At 51.2% G+C, this 17,059-nt stretch overlaps 1 protein-coding gene across 1 annotated transcript in view; it reads right to left on the minus strand.

Moving 5' to 3' along the window:
* EPB41 (erythrocyte membrane protein band 4.1) overlaps positions 1-16,786 on the minus strand; it is a 206,431-nt gene extending 189,645 nt beyond the window's left edge. The window contains exon 1 of the mRNA XM_055083316.1: positions 16,655-16,786. The gene's annotated coding sequence lies outside the window, so the exon portion shown is untranslated. The remainder of the gene's footprint in view (positions 1-16,654) is intronic.
* Between the last annotated feature and the right edge of the window lie 273 nt (positions 16,787-17,059).

Below are 17,059 nucleotides of genomic sequence, written 5' to 3' on the forward strand. Positions count from 1 at the left end.
ACTCAGCTCCCTCCCTGCCTGCTGCTCCATGCTCACATCTGGGTGGCGGCTGTGCCATGCATGCTCCAAGCCCCAGGATGGGTTCTCTAGGGGCCATCTCTATCCCGCCTGCCAGCTGAGCCCACCTCTGCCTCCCCACCACCCCTCCTTTTCCTTCCTAGGGAATACAGGCCCTGCAAGCTGCCTCTCAGCCCCTGGAGCGGTCAAGGGCACTAAGGGAAAAAAAAGAAAAAAGACAACATGAAAAGGTCCTAATCCTTCCCCATTGCAAACTGAGCTCCAGCAAAAAGCAAACACCAGCTGCACAGAAGAGGGTGAAATTAGATGGTGAAATTAGGTGGTGACCAGGGGGGAAGGCCAGGGACAGTAGATGGGGCCTCCAATGACCTGGAAAAGATGAGATTGGAAGAAAGCGGGGGTGGGGTGGGGGAACAGTTGGAGTCTGAGCCATTCCCAAATCCAGGACGTGGGCAGATTAGGGACACAGCTGGCCTGAAGCCCCCCCAGTGGTAGGGCTCATGGAAAACATTTGTCGGTTGTGGGGAGTGGCAAGAGATGAAGAGGGCTTTGAAAACCTGGGCCCACCAGCAAAATGTTCTGAACAGTCACTACTGAATAAAAACCAATCCTGGTACCAAAAGTACATGAAGAGTAGAGCTTTCCATCTGGCCCATGGTAATAAAATTGCAGTCATTTTAGACCTTTTAAACACAAATGATAAATCAAACAAGCTATAACAAGGTGGAAAAATTGCTCTTTATACAGTGGTATACCTTTCTAGGGGATTATTTTTAGTAGTAGTGTTTGCATTGTTCACAGAAAATATAGTTAAGTAAGAAAAAAAATTTTAATCAACATAAAGCCATCAATCAGAAATAACTACCATCAATATTTTGGTGGGAGATTTCCCTTCTAGTACCTCTCCTGACAGATACACTTTTTTGTTTATATATATTAAGTCATATGAAATTGCTGATTTTATAGGTTAAAATGGTCAAGTATCAGCAATTGCATATGGTTCAGCCTAATGCTTTTTTAAATTTTAGATCATATTGTTTCAGAACCAACTTTTTTCTCCTAACAATATATTATGACATCCACAGTGCCCTCAAGTGGATGTACCATAATTTAATTAAACCTAAATGTTATTAGACCTTTAGGTTATTTCCCATTTTTCTCTCTTTTTATTTCTTTTTTCTTTTTCTTTCCCTTCTTTTCCCCATTTTTCTCTCTTATATACTTGACAAATATCCTTTTATCTAAATCATACCCATGATTATTTTTTAGAACACACTGACTGCAGCATATATTTTTTAATTATAAAATACACAGCTGCCTGTGCTGGTCATTCTTTGAGATAAAAGCAAAAGAAATCAGCAGATGCAATGAAAGACAATACATGAATGAATACTCTTTCACATTTGAAAACACAAGAGGATGTTTTGACCTCGTTGATAGAATGCACTTTGCTTACAAAAATTGCATTAAGCTCTGTTTTAAAGAGTTCCCTGTGCACAGTAAAAGCAAAAACAGCTAAGTATGATTAAAATCCATATATTGGAGTTGGCAAGTTACGTCCTTTCTGCTGTGAAGACACTCCAAGAAACAAGGGGCAGAAGGGAAGGAAGTCGAAATTGTAAAAGAGGACCCAGTGGCCGTTTAGTAAGGTATTCCTTTAGGCCTCTAGATTCACAAAATGTTAGAACCGGATAGGCCCTTAGAGATCATCAAGCCCAAGCTGATTTTAAACATATTGGGAAATGGGTCCAGAAACTGGAAGAGACTTGCCTGAGGTCACATAGCACAGGGGAGGCAGAGCCCAAACTTGAACCCAAGTTTTCTGACCCCTACTCCAGATTCTGTTCACTGCCTTCTTCTAAGTGCAGCTACATTTCTCGTCCAAAGCTGGAGGCCAAGCTAAATTGTACAGCCATATAACCTAGGGCTGTCTGAGCCGGAAGGGACCTTAGAGATAACTTATTATTAAAAATAATGACCACTACATTTATTAGATATTTACTATGTGCCAGGCACGTACTGAGTACTTTATATGCATTAATGCACTTAGCCGCATAGCAACCCTGCAAAGTGTTATTAGCCTCAATTGCAGTTGAAGAAACTACAGTCTAGAAACATTAGGTGATTTGCCCAGTGGCACAGTTTAAACGAAGTCCATCTGCTACCACTGTCCTCTGCTCCACACTGCTTTCATACCACTTTCAGGAAAGCACTTTGGAAATGAGATGAGGGAGCAACATCAACATCTGTCCCAAGACCCCAGGGAAAGGCTGTTGTGGCTGCTTCTGATTGGAGCCCTGGGCCATTCAAGGAGGGACCCAAGAATCTGACCTCCCATGACCCTCCCCAACCCCCTTCTCTCACCAGCTGGAGTATGCCTAATGTCCCTGATCCAGCCAAGCCTCCAGCTCACTCAAGCTTAACCCACTAATTCTCTATCCCTCAGGCAGGGAACCCTCTAGGCCCAGAGGGTTTCCCAAGGAACTCGGGAACAGGCTCAGTGCCACCAGCTAGCTGAGCCCCTTCTTAACCTGCTAAAGTCAGCCTGGCCCAACCCTCGCCTGGGAGAGGGCAGAGGAGGAGCTATGGGGAAGCAGGAGGAGACTGGGTACCCAGAAATGGCCAGGTGTGACTTGCCCTAAGATCCTCCAAAGCTGCTGTGGCAGGACAGTTCCTGAGCTGTCTGTCTAGCATTTAGCTAGTCTCCATTTGTAAGCCTTCCAGTGACTGGGAGTTTTTCCATGGGGAAAAAAGAGAGAAGTGACTACAAATAAGTCCAGCCTCAGCTCTGCAATAAGTTCACTGTGTGACTGTGGGCAAGTCACTCACCATCGCTCTTAGTCAGCTCGGTTTGCCTTAACAAAATGCCATAGACTGGGTGGCTTAAGCAACAGAAACTTATATTCTCACAGTTCTGGAGGCTGGAAGTCCAAGATCAGGGTGACACCCTGGTCAGATTCTGGTGAGAGCTCTCTTCCTGGCTGGCAGACAGCCACCTCTTCTCATGTCCTCACATGGCAAAGAGAGGGGGAGCTCGCTGGTATCCCTTCTCATAAGGACACTAATCCCATCATGAGGGCCCCTCCCTCATGACCTCATCTAATCCTAATCACCTCCCAAAGGCCCCATCTCCAAATACCATCACATTGGGATTAAGGCTTCAATGTGAATTTTGGGCGGGACACAAATTTTCATCCATTACACCCTCTCTGGGCTCCCATTTCCACACCAATCAGAGGTACCCACCCAGGATATCACCCAGGGTAGCAAGAAGGATCAGTTATGTGGGAGGTGCAAAGGGTTCTTCAGATTACAAGCCCACACCTGTGCTAAGTATGATTTTTATTGTTTATTTTTATTTTTATTCTGCTGTCAACCAAGCAGAAAAAAATCCTCAATCCCAAGGCAAAAGCCTCCCTGGAACTGAGGACATGCTGGTCCCCCCTTTCTTCGTCCAGCAGACATTATTGAGCACCTCCTGTGCGTAGGCACTGGGGATCACGGGATGAATGCAATGAGACCAGTAGCACCAAGAACAAACACCCTCATCATCATCCCATATTCGGGTGATGGCAAGAAGAGATAAAAGGATTGGGGGCTTTTAAGGTAAGCAGACCAAGGTTCAAATCAAAGCTCCACCACTGAGATGCTATGTGAGTTCAGGCGAGTCACTACTCCTCTCTTCCTTATCTATAAAATGGGGATGACATCTGCAAGCCATTGTACCCAGTACTCTTTATGCAACACATCACTGAACCTTTACAACAGCCCCTTGAACACGGTATGACTCTAATTCCCATTTTACAGATGAGGAAATAGAATCTCAGAGAAGAGAAAAACTTACCCAAAATCACCCAGCTAGTAAGAGTCAGAGTTAGGATTCAAACCTACATCTGCCTGGCTTTATTGCTAGTACCGTCTTACAGTTTGCAGATTGCCTGCATTCCTGTAATGATCATTATAATAATACCAGCGTAAAGAGCACTCTCTACGTGCCTAGATCCTTTACCTGCATTCCCTTATTTAGTTGTCACAACAACCCTATGGAGTGGGTACTATTTTAACCCCATTCTTTAGCTTTGGGAACTGAAGTCAGAGAGGTGAAGCAATTTGCCCAATGTCACACAGCTAAGAAGGGGTATAGTGGGGAAACCAAGTGTTTCTGACTCCAGAACCCTATCCTTGCCCACTACACTATCCTGCCTCTCTTCCCTGGTGAAGCCAAGCAGGTGTCTATCTCTTTATCTATGTTTGACAAATGAGAAAGCTGAGGCCCAGCAAAAGGTACTGATGTGCCTATGGGGACCCAACAACTCAGCAGCTAAGCAGGGACTTGAACCCAGGCTCCTGAGTCTTAAACATAGGGTTATTTCCTCCACCCATAATACCTGAAACCTGGGCACCAGAAAATGGCCCTGTGAGCTGGACCTTTGGGAACTATACCTCCCCCAGAGGCATGGGGACCCCCCTCTAAACCAGGCTAGGCATGGAGAGCCAAGCATGTGCGGGAGAAGAAAGTTTGCAGAATACTGCCTGGGGAAGACAGCGATTGAGCTGGTTTGCAGGTGCCCCTAGCTTTGGGCACCTCTGTCTTGGTCTTCCTAAGCCATGGACCCATAGCTGGAAAGGGGGTAATTATAGAGGAAGCCACTCCAGGCCTGGGACCCTGCTGGCTAGCACAGCTCTTTGCTGTGATTTCTGCTGAAAAACAAAAAGCTCAATCCTCTGGGCCTAAGTGCTAATTACCAATAATGACATAATAACCATGTGGGCCCAACAGCCAAAGAGTCCCAACTAGAAATTCTGCATAGCTCAGACTCAGGAACAAAAGATTTGGGCACTCCAGCTGAAACTGATGCCCTGGCAGAAAATGTCAGAAGCTAAAGGGCTTCAGGGTTGACCCAACTAAAGTATTATCTGGCAGATGGAGATGATGACCACTCATACAATTATTTATTGAGAATCTATTGTGTGTGAGTGTGTGTGTGTGTGTGTGTGTGTGTGTGTGTGTGTGTGCGTGCTCAGAATAGTGCTAGATCCAGAGAGAAGATGCTTCATTTATTCATTAATTCACTCCACAAATATTTACTGAGCACCTACTATGAAGCACACACTCTTCTAGATACAAGGGATATAACATTGAACAAGACAGACAAATATTACCATCGTCACTGAGCTTACATTCCAGTGGGGGGAGTCAAACAATAAGCAAATATTCTATAAAATATTGTATGTCAAAAAGTGATAAGTGCTGTGGAGAAAAATAAGCCAGGAGGGAGGATAGGGAGTGTTGGTGTTGTAGTGCCACACTGTTAAATACAGTAGTCAGGAAAGGCCTTACTGAGCAGGTGATGTGTAAACAAAAAAAATTAAGGAGATGAGAGAACGAGTCGTGAAAGGATCTGGGGGTAGAGTGTTCCAGGTCGAAGGACCAGCAAGCGCAAAGGCCCTGGGGTGGAAGTGTGGCTGGTGGATTCAAGGACTTGCTGCCTGAGATCATACCTCTAGTCATGAACAGAGCTGGGAGAGAAAAGGCATCAGACAGACTGATCACCCACTGTGTACCTGAACTCTCTTGCATCTTAGGACAATTCTGGAGGTAAGGATTATGCTCATTTTTCTCACCACTTTACAGTTGAGGGAATGAGACCCACAGAAGAGAAGTAATGATCCCACATCACACATCTAGAATAGGCAGGTCTGCTTGCCTCCAGCTTTCTCCAGCCTCCCTGCTCCTCTTCTCTATGCCCGATCTGTGCAAATCCTAAATACGTATGTGCTGAGTGAATGAATGAACAGATGAATCCTGCACATTCTCAAGCCCTGCCTTCTCCGTGAACTTCTTCCTAACTGGCCTTGGCTGATTTCTTCTTGTCTCTGCTAATCTAAGAATAACAACAACAATAATTCCACTGTGCCAGCTATGGATGGAGTACTCTACCTGAATTACCTAATTTAGCCCTTAAGTACCTATGAGAAGGTGCTAATGTTTTTCCCATTTTGTAAGTGAGAAAACTAAAGCTCACTGAGGTAAAACAACTTGCTAGAGGTCCCACAGCTGGTCAGTGATGAAACTGCAATTCAAACTGAGCTCTGTTGGCCCTTCTTTTAATCCTGTAATGTTAGTAGAAACCTCTGACATCAATCCATACCCTTCCTTTTAGAAAACAGAAAACAGAGGCTCAGAGAGGTCAGGAAGAGCTGGGTGAGGGCCGCAGCCCTCCAGCCCCCAGTCTGGTGGTCCTTCTACTCTTCCACATTTGGGGCTGTGGACCAGGTTTGCCCTTCTAGGCCTATTTCACGGCCTCTGCAAAAGTCTTAGTGTCGTCTTAGCTGCCTGAGGGCAGTTCCAGGGAACTCAAGAGTCCACCTCTGTCCCCTCAGCCCTCAACTGTCTCCACAGTAAAATCAGCTGAGGCCTGGGTAATGCAAGACCCTTCTGACTCTGCTTTTCAAAGCACTTGCAATGGCATTTGATCAGAGGAGGCTGCGGAAGGGAAACTCTGTCCTCATGTGGCTCCTGGAAGAGAGACCATGCAGGCTTGGTGCCAGGAGGGCAGAGATGGGCAAGGGGCAGAGGCCAAAATCAGGCCAAGGGTGAGGATAGAGTGTTCTAGCCAACTAGTAAGGGGGAGGTGGGGGAGAGGGGGCAAAAGATGCTGAGCCTCTGGCTTTAAAACCAGTTTATTGGGTGTCATCTGTTCAACAAGAAACTGTATCAAATACTCCAGGTTCCTAGACTGGGAAGAGGTAGGGCAGAAGAAGGTTCTCAGAGGCAGCAGTTATAACAGCAGTCACAGTTGCTACTTACCACTGAGGCCTCACAGTGCTAAACCCTGGACTAAGTGCTTTATCTACATTATTGCCAATCCTCACAGTAAAATCAGCCCCATTCTACAGCAGAGGAAACTGAGGCTCAGGGAGGTGAAATGATAGCCAACATCAAAACCATTCACAGGATAGTACAAAAAGGGTCCGGAGACCTAGGTTCCTGCTTCATGACCTTGCGCCATCAGCCACCTGCTCTGATCTGAGGTTCCTGCATCTGTGCCAAAAGGGACTTGGTCACCAGCCTTTGCTGTAAAATCCAAGAGGCTCAGGGATCCAGTTCTGCCCAGACTATGGAGCCTCCCACAGGTACAGGACATCACTCTGCTGCTGGCTTTGGCCTCTAGCCCAGGAGGGGCCTCTAGGGTGGGGAGTTGGGGAGAGCCCTGCCCTCAAGACTGAGCGTCCTTGGGCCTGAGGCCAAGGTTGGGCAAGGGGTAGGAGGGAGCAAGCTCGGCAGTGGGCCAGGACCCCTCTGGAGATTTGGGCTTGTTTCTTAATCCTTTCCTTCCTTTGTTGGCCAGAGCTCACTGTCAGGAGAGGCAGGGGAAGCAGTGGGTGGGACCAGAGAGACCGAGGAGTCCAAAACATGATGATTTAAGGAGAGTTGCTTTTGATGGGTGCACATTAAATTCAGACACTGTACAAGGCCATTTGTGGGGATTACCTCATTGAAGCCTCCGCCCTTCCCTGTGAGGAAGGCCTCTGTCCCCATTTTACTGAGGTGGAAACTGAGGTTCAGAGAGGGCAAATGACCGAAGGCCACACAACTTATAAGTGGCAGAGCCAGCAGGGAACCCAGGTTGTTAACTCCTGAGAGAGGCAGCCACTGAGTGTGACTAGAGTGGGGGTAAGAAGGGACAAGGAGGGAAGGGTGGGGGGGATGGGAGAGGAGGAGGGTGGAAAGGGCCCTGGCAGTCTCTATGAGGGGAGCAGGCAGTTATGAAGATGCAGGAAGGAGAGAGTAGCAAGCGATCATCTCCAAAGTGACCATCTCCAAAGCCCTGCATGATCTAGGTCTGCTTCCCTGTCCATCCTCACCTCCCATCACCACCTACCTCTCCCTTTTTGCTCCAGCCATACCAAACTACATACTTAGGACCCAAGCACATTGTGTAGGTTCAAGCCTTCACACACGCTCTTGCCTATGCCTAGAAATCTGTTCCCTCCGCTGCCCACCTAGAGAGCTCTTATTCGTCCTTCAAGTCCCAGTTTAGCTAGCTCTTCCCCTGAGGCCTAGAGTTAAGCACCTGCTGGGCTGGGCTCGCTCCCAAGTGCTTCATGCTTCCTTAAGGGTAAGAACCCCCTCTGAGTCATCTTTGTGCCCCCAGAACCTAGTACACAGTCCATGCTCAATAGATGTATGTTGTCTATACTTGTATTTTATCACTGAACCTTTGAGGCAGGCAAAACAGGTTTTCTTAACCTCTCTCTCAAAGTGAGGACAACAGGGCAAGAGAGGGAGTGACTTCCAGGGGCCACAGGGACATTCACTGGCAGGGCTAGAACCCAAGGCTTGTCTGCACCTCACAGCCCCTGTCCGGCCTCCACCCCAAAGAGCTCTCTTCCCTGCTAGACCTGCCAGGTTCACCACAAGGGACCCCCAAGGCAGAAGTAGGGGGCATGGGCCCTAGGGGAACTGAGGCAGAAGGTGGCAAGGAGCAGACAAGTGGCTTTTACCCCCTGACCCAGCTGTGTCCCTCAGCCAGAGACCCCAGCAGGCCCCATCACCCCCAGACCTAAGACCTCACTCTCACCTCTTCCCCCTCCTGCCTGCCCACTGCAGTCTAGCTCGCCCTGCTGGCTCTGCCTCCTGGACAGAGCTCACAACCCCCGGCTGCTCCCCAGTCCGTGGCTCAGTCCCAAGCCCCATACCTCAGCATCACTCACCTGGAGAGTTGCCCCTGCCCCTTCCCTCCTGTCTGTCCTCCGCACAAGGTGATCCTCCCGAAATACAAGCCTGGCCACGCCATTCCCCTGCTTCATACCCAGTGGTCCCCCATGGCCTCTGGGCCAAGTCCCCTAACTCCCTGTCTCTCCAGCCGCATCCCCCCAAGTGCAGGTCACACGGCTCAGTACCTTTGCAAAGCAGTTCCTTCCACTAGGAATGCCCTTTCTCCTGGTCTTTGCCTGAGATGTTCACAGTTCACACTTTAGTGCTTCAATCAAAGGTGGAGTTGGTAGTATCTGTGTCCTCCTCCCCAACCAGTCTCTGAGCTCCCAGGCGAGGAGGCAGTGGGGGCAGAGATGGCACAGATTCACCTCTGTGCCCCATGCCCAGCACAGGGCCTGGCACAGAGTGGGTATGAATGAAAGCAGATGGCTAGGAAAGGGAGGTACATTCCTACTTCCAAGAGGCCTCCTCCCTCCCTATATGCAGGTGACTTTCAGAACCTGTTAGATTGGTTACTACCTGCCTGTCCCCAGCAGGTTCCTCCCAGGCCTGGTCTCCACTGTCTCAGGAGGGATATCTCTGTAATCCCAAAATAATACTCATAATTATAACTATAATAACAATAATTACTATCATTTACTCACCATGTGCCTTACGTGCATTATCTAATCCTCATAAGAACTCTTAAGAGGTAGGTAGTTTCTTTTTTTATCCCCATTTTACACATACGCAAACTAAGTCTCTATGAGGTTAAATGTCTTGCCCAAGGTCAAACATCTAGTAAGCGACAGACGCAGTATTCAAAGCCAGGTCTGTCTGACTCTCAACAACTACACTGGCAGGCCTTCTCCTGCTTTCTCTTCTCACCTTTCTTGAAAACTCTTGGAGCACCAGGCTGGGTGAGGGTACTGTGCGTGCGTGTGTGTGTGTGTGTGTGTGTGTGTGTGTGCGCGCGTGCGCGTGTGTGCGTTTGTGCGTGTGTGCGTTTGTGCGTGTGTGTGTGTGTGTGCGCGCGCGCACGTATGTGAGTGTGTGTGTGTGTGTGTGTGTGTGTGTGTGTGTGTGTGTGTGCGCGCGCGTGCGCGTGTGTGCGTTTGTGCGTGTGTGTGTGTGTGTGTGTGCGCGCGCACGTATGTGAGTGTGTGTGTGTGTGTGTGTGTGTGTGTGTGTGTATCTATATATTCAGCAAACAGCCCAGCAGCCCCCACCAATACTGTGCTGGGCAATGGAGATGGACAGAGAAGACTCAGACCCAGCCTCTGCCTCCTTTGGGGAAGTAAGAGGGTTTCACACTAATAATTGTGGCCTTGGGGTGAGCAGATTTGGGTCTGAGCCCCAGCTCCTCCCCTAAATAACTATGTGACTCTGGGTAACTCACTTGATTTACTCTGCACCAGTTCCCTCATCCATAAAGTTGAGGCCATAATGCCTACCTCATAGGGTCACTGGGAGTACTAGATGAGATAATGTGTCTAAAATAACATATAACAACCAGCCCAGCATATGAAAAATATCCAATAAGTGGCAATAGTACATATGATGACTAGAGAGTCTCAGGATCCCTCGGCCAAGGGGGGATGCAATTCTCCAGGGCCCTTCCTGGAGCCTCCTCAGCCAGGGCCAAATAGTAATAGTGATGATGATTCCTACTCTACCCATTTGCTCACTGAATAATCCTTCAAGGGAAGTATGCTTTATTAACCCTATTTTACAGGTGAGGTAACTGAGGCCCAGAGAAGGTGGTTTACTGAACCAAGTCACACAGCAAAAAAATGGCAGAGCTGGGACCTCCACTCAGCTACTTCCACACTGGGCAGAAGCCAGCCCTTATCCCTGGGCCCTGGCCAGCCTGCTGGGGAGTCTGGGGTTTCTGACTCCTAGATTCTAGTTCCACCCAGGTGGGAAGTTAAAAGTAGGAGAAAGGAGCCAAAAAGAGGAACACTTTACTTAGTCCTCTCCCAGAATGAGCCCAGGCCTGGGAGAAAACCAACAGTTACCAAGCAGGGCCCTGTGCCCCGCACTTCTCACTGGCTCCTTCCCACGCCCGTGTGGGGCAAGTGCTACGATACGCATGTCTCAGATGAGGTCTCCACGACTCAGAGAGGTTAGTGACTTATCCAAGATCACACAGCTAGGAAAGTGGCAGTCCTAGGAGGCAGAGTCCCTCCTCATCCCTCCCTCTTTCAGCCCCAGACCTCCTCAGCCGCCCCACCCTTCTGATGAAATCCAGAGGCTCTGCCACTCCTTCCCCAGGCCTAAGCAGAGGCCCTGAGTCTCGCTGCCTAGGCCCCTCTCTCTGCTGACTGATGCCTGCTTGGTACTTGATCCCACACTCAGTTCAGAGGACCCAGAGCTCACTTAACAGAGACCTGGCCCCCAAGGAATGCACAGTCTTGGGAGCAAAGAGGGGACTCATGCTCACTGAGCCCCTATAAGGCTGGGCACTTCATATGCATTAGCCATTTAATCCAATACACAGCACAATGACGGGTGCATAGTGATGCTGAATTAATATTTTCTTTCATTCAGAAATATTCATTGCATACCTACTACGAGCCACTCTATCCTCGGTGCGGGGATACAGCAGTGCACAGGTGAACAAACATCCCAGCCCTCGTGGGGCTTACGAGAATAAAAGAATAAACATACTTGTGTCAGGTAGGTGTTAATATTCCCACTTTACAGATGCAAAACGGAAATGCAAAGAGCCACCCATCAGTGGCTAAAACCAGACGCAAAAATCACTGCATCAGTGTGTCAGGAGTCTGGAAAGAAGTCAGCTGGTTGTGATAGGATCCTAACTTCAGAGTTAGGATCTTCCCTCAGCTCTTCCTCCCCCACCCCGGGCCTCCCTTTACACCTCCCAGTGGCCTCAGAGCCACAGGAAGCGCATTAGAATAAAGCCCATGTGGCAGTTACTTAGCCAAACCAGTACTCACCCAGAAGCAGCCATGGGGTCACACAGCCATTGGGGGAGAAGCCGTGGAGTCATCGCCGCAGTGGCACATGGAAGCAAAGGACAGCAGTGAGATACAAGCACAGCCAACAAACAAGACTTTGGGGCCCCTCTTTGGCCTGAGCCTGGGCCCGGGGAGTTGGCGGGGGGGGGGGGGGGGGGGGGGACCCTGCCCTTCCCTCTGCCTCGGGGGCTCTTTGGGGCAGATACCATCTTAGTCAGCAGTCTGATAATCTGATAATCTACCCTGAGCTCATCTCCATGGGCCCAGCCCACTGGAGGCAGCAGGATGGCCCGGGGAGTTGGCGGGGGGGGGGGGGGGGGGGACCCTGCCCTTTCCTCTGCCTCGGGGGCTCTTTGGGGCAGATACCATCTTAGTCAGCAGTCTGATAATCTGATAATCTACCCTGAGCTCATCTCCATGGGCCCAGCCCACTGGAGGCAGCAGGATCCCTGCGGACAAACATTAGCTGAGTACCTACTGTGTGCCAGGTGTTGGTCCCTACCCTTATGGAACCTACAGTCAGTGAGGAAGCAATCTTATAAATAATAACTGAATTACAACTGTGATGAGTGCTTCAAGGAGGAGACTTGAGAACTTGGGGTCATACCCTGGCTCTACCATGTACTAGCTTGGTGACATTGGGCCTATTTCTTAACTTCTCTGTGTCTCAGATTTTCATCTGTAAAATGCAGAAAGTATTAGTACCCACCTCCAGGGTTGTTGTGAAGATTAAGTAAGTTAATATATGTAAAATATTTTGAACAATGCTTGGCACACAGTAACACAGCAAACTTCATAAATGTTAGCTACTGTTATCACAGGGAGCTGTAGGCATGGGTTTCAGAGAGATCTGGTGTGGGTCAGGCCACCATCTACCTGAGAAGGTAGAGACTAAAGGAGACAATGAGAGGTGAAGCTCTGAGCCCAGTGCCTGGTGTATGGTAACAAATTACTCAATAAACAGTGGTGACATTCCTAGGGTTGTTCTCCAGTGCATCACCCCAGGGTAAAGCATCTCAGCAGAGCTGCTGTCAGAAATGCTCCCTCCCCACAAACACACACCCAGAAGTGCAGCTTTGGACTGAAAAATAACCAGCACCCACATTCTCACCTGATTCCACAAATGCCTCATCTCCTTTGACCTTCACAATAACCCCGGAAGTGGACAAAGGCAAAATTATTACTATTCCCATTTTACAGATGAGGACAGTGAGGTGAAGGGACTCCTCTCTGTGTGTTCTTGGCCTCTCACTTCACATCTCCAAGACTAGTTAAGTGGTCAAGCCAGGATACCAACTGGCATCTATCTGCCTGGATTTTGTTCTCCAGGTCTTCCCTTCCATTTTGCCCTTCAGTCTCTGCCATACTAGCTGTCCAGCCCCAGACAAGCCTTTGAACCTCTCCAACGTCAGTCCCTTCATCTAAAATAGTTGCTGTCAAACAGCCAGCCCAGGATCCAAGCTGTTCCTGACCCAAATTCTCCCTCCAAAGGCTCAGCCACTACTACCCAACCCCTCCTCTAACCCTTGACCCCATTGCCAACCTCAGCCACTCACCCACAGGCCAAGGAATGTCTGTACTCAACTACTCTAAACCCACGCTTTACAGATGGAGAAACTGAGGTCCAAATTGGCCACATACGCAGGGTTGCCTTACAGTGCCCAGCTCTTGCTCTGAGCATAGGCAGGTGGGGCTGGCCCTCTGGAGAAACTCCCTGTGAGGCCCTGACCCCCAAGTTGCTCCTTTCCCCCCTCACTGGAACCAGTGGGCACCCACAGAGCCTGTCCCACACCTCCCCAGCCTGAACATCCCAGAGCTCTGAGCTCACCCAGCAGGGGTCAGGCAGGTTCTGCAGGTAAGGGCTAAGTAATGTGGGCACCTCAGTAGCTATGGGGTGGAGTCTCCCCCTTTTAGCTGAGTCTGGGCTTTGGAGGCAGACAGACCTGGCTTAGAATCCCAGCCCAGCCACTTCCTAGCTGTGTGACTTTGGTCAAGTCAATTCACTCCCTGAACTCCTGTGAAATAGGGATAATACCTATTTCCCTCACGAGGATGTAAGAATTATGAGGAATACGTAAAGTTGCATATTAAAGGCTTGGCACAGACGCCATGCACAGTAAGTGTTCGAGAGGCTGCAGTTCCAACTGTGATTCAAGAACACAGGCCAAGAACAGGACTTGGGGGCCCATCACACTCAACCTTGCCCTTGCCCCATTCTCTCCCTCTCCCCTCATGTGGGGTGAGGGTAGTCCCAAACCAGGTCCCAGAGGCTGTAGTAACGGGCGCCGGAAGATCCTTAGAGACTCTAGGCTCATCTGCCCTTCTCATTTCACAGAAAGAGAATCTGAGACCCAGGGAGAAAAGTGACTGCCCACAGACTATCAGGGAGTGGAATCCTGCCCCATTAATAAACATCAGAATCTTAGGCCCTGGGGAAATTCTGAATGCCCCATCCCCCCGGAGACTATCATGAAGGTCCACTTTGCAAATCCCCAACAAATCTCAGGCCACCATGACCTCTATGGTGAGTCTTTCATGGGTATCCTGTTCAGCTCTTTGGCCAGCTGACCCATATATGTCACACAGTAGGTGCTCAGGAAAGGCTTAGGGAATAACCACATGAAATTACTCTTTGGTTCCACAGCTCTGCTCAGGCTCCCCCTCCAGAGGTCTCTCCTTGCATCTCCCTTCCTCACTTCCACCACAGCCCGCTTCTGTCTCAGGTCCTATCAGCTGTACCCAACTCAGCCAGCAGAGCTCTGGGCCTCCAGAGGCCTGTACTGTATCAGCATCTTCCCAGCCAGGCTGGGAGGTTCCTGCCCAGCAGAGTCAGCCAGGCTCCCTGCCAGGGTCCATTCTGCAAAGGGGGTGCCGGCCTTGCCCTGCCAGGGGCCCCACCCCCAATGGCTAGGGAGTGGGGCAGCCTGGGAGCTTCTGTTGGCACCTGGGGCCTTCAGGAGGGAGGCCAGCCTGGTCTAGGCAGTTCAGGGATGGGCTGAGCAGGAAACACATGCGTGTCACCCACACACCCAGGCACTCCACCTGCATCCCACATTGCTAGGACCTGGCAGACTCTCCCTGTCTCTCCTATATACCCAGAGGAAACCTCAGGGCTTCCTCACTCTATTCCCTTCTTAAAACACCCCCGTTGGCCTGTTCCCAGAACAGTTACCATTCTGGTCACTGCACACGCTTTGCCTCATTTGATTCTGCTAATGCCTGTAAGATCTGGATTATTGACTAAGGAGGAACCTGGGGCTCAGAGAGGTGAAGTGATTCATGCAAGGTCACATAGCAAGGAAGTGGCAGGACCGGGATTCAAACCCAGTTCTGCTGCATGTAAAGCCTACAGGGTACCAGAAGTCCCCTTCTGTCCCTCCTCTCTGCTCCCTACAGCTTCTGGATGCCTTTCTTCCCAAAACTTCCACCCCCTCTGCAAAGTCTCTCCTCCCCCATTCCTAGTCAGAATTAACAATTACCACCTCATAGCTGCTATTAACACCTTGTTTACATGCACCCTGACAGCAGCAGGTACGGGAGTTATCTCTGAGGTGTCTGTCTCTCTGACACTCAGAAGGGACCTGAAGGCAGGGAGTGATCCCAGTAAGTGCTCCTTAGACCTGAGAGTCTGTCACTTCTATCTCCACCCTCCCCCGCCCCCTATGCAAAAGTCCTCTGACCTCCTGTTGATCGCCTGCCCACACCAGTCCCCAGGCCTGTAACTGGGGTGAAGTTGGGAGCATGCAGTAACTTCAGGGGCTCTGTGCCAGTACTCTGGCCCCTCCCCGGCCCCACCCTCTTCCCTTCAGTAGCTGAGCAGCTACCCTGACCTGACACCAGGCAGTTCTCACAGGGACTCCCAGCTTCCCTAAGCCCAAGCCCAGGTCAGGCTCTCCCCAAGCCCCCTCCTAGAGAAAAGGACTCCAGAAGCAGAGAGGAGTGTGCCTTCAGCCCTAATCCGGGAACTTAAGGGGGTCACATTCAGCCACTCCCTCCCAGAAGAAGCTGTGGGCCTCGGAGTAACCTCCCCCAGTCCCACAGGGTAGTCTTCCCCTCCCTCCTTCTGGGGCAAGCTTGGGCTGAGGTCGGTCTGGACAAGTATCGGCCCTCAATTTGCTGGAGGGGAGAAGTCCTATCCTACCCCCAAAGAGAGACCCCACCTCTTTGGGGGTAGGATAGGAAAGTGTAGGCGAGGGCAGAAAACTCTCGGAGAAAGACAGAGGACAGGGACAGGGAGAGACTGGGCCACACAGAGGAGATGAGAGACACAGGGAACCGGGGGCAAGCAGGAACCAGAGCACGACAGAGAGACCCGGCCGACTGGAGACAGAGAAGTCCCCTAGACCAAGCCTGGAAGGGAGCGTGTCCGTCCAGGGCGGCGACCGGAGAGCCACCCACCCTGGCGGGCAGAGCCAGCGCCCCAGCTCACGGGTCCCTCAGTCCGGAAACTCAAAGTCAGTTACGTAAGGGCCGGAGCGGGGCGCGGGGCCCTGGGCCCGGGTGCCCCCTCCCGCTGCACGCCGCCCGCCCGCTCCGCCGGCGCTGCAGCTGGCCCGGCAGGAGCACTCGGGGCCCGACAGGGCGGTGTTGGGGGGTTAGAGCTGGGCTGCAGCACTCCTTAGAGACACGCTCGCCGGCACCTAACCCGGGACCCCCGACCCAGACAAGCCCGGACCGGCTGGGACCGCCAGCGCCCACAGTCCATCTCCGGACGCGAGCTCTCGGACCCCCTTCCCGTCGCCCCTGCCCCTCCCCGCACTCCGAACTTCGAGACGCCCAGGCCCCTCTGGACCCCCAGTTCGGAACTTGGAACCCGGGACCCCTAGAGCCCCCGATCCTGACCCCTAGGACCAAATCTCTCCCCACCCGCGGGACAGCCCGGGCCCTAGGGAGTGGGTCCATCTGTCTCTCATCCCGTCCCTCCCGGGGTCGCCCCAAGGCGGTCCGGGCTCACCTGGGCCGGATGGGGCGGAGACCTGGCTGGGCCAGGCCGGGCCGCGTTCTCGCCCTCCGCCACTCTCGCCCTTTAAGAGGTTCCTGCTACTTTGCCCCGCCGGGGGCCTCCACCTGCACTGACAGGGCAACTCCGGCGTGAGGCCCCGCCCCCGACCCGGGGCGCCTTCTGATTGGCGCAGGCAACTGCCATTCAGCGGGGCGGCGTGGGGGAAAGAGCCAGGCACAGTGAGCGTCGCAACCGGGAAGGGGCGGGGGCTGCAGGTGCGGCCTGACCGGACGCTTAGCTCTGGGCGGCAGGGTGCTGACCCTTTGGGTCTGGGGAGGGTCGGGCAGAGAGCTGCTGGATTGGCTGGTGTGGTCTCTGACGTCATATGGCGAAAGTATGGTGCAATTTGCCACGTGG

Source organism: Physeter macrocephalus, chromosome 3 (genome assembly GCF_002837175.3).
Source record: "Physeter macrocephalus isolate SW-GA chromosome 3, ASM283717v5, whole genome shotgun sequence".
Taxonomy (NCBI): domain Eukaryota; kingdom Metazoa; phylum Chordata; class Mammalia; order Artiodactyla; family Physeteridae; genus Physeter; species Physeter macrocephalus.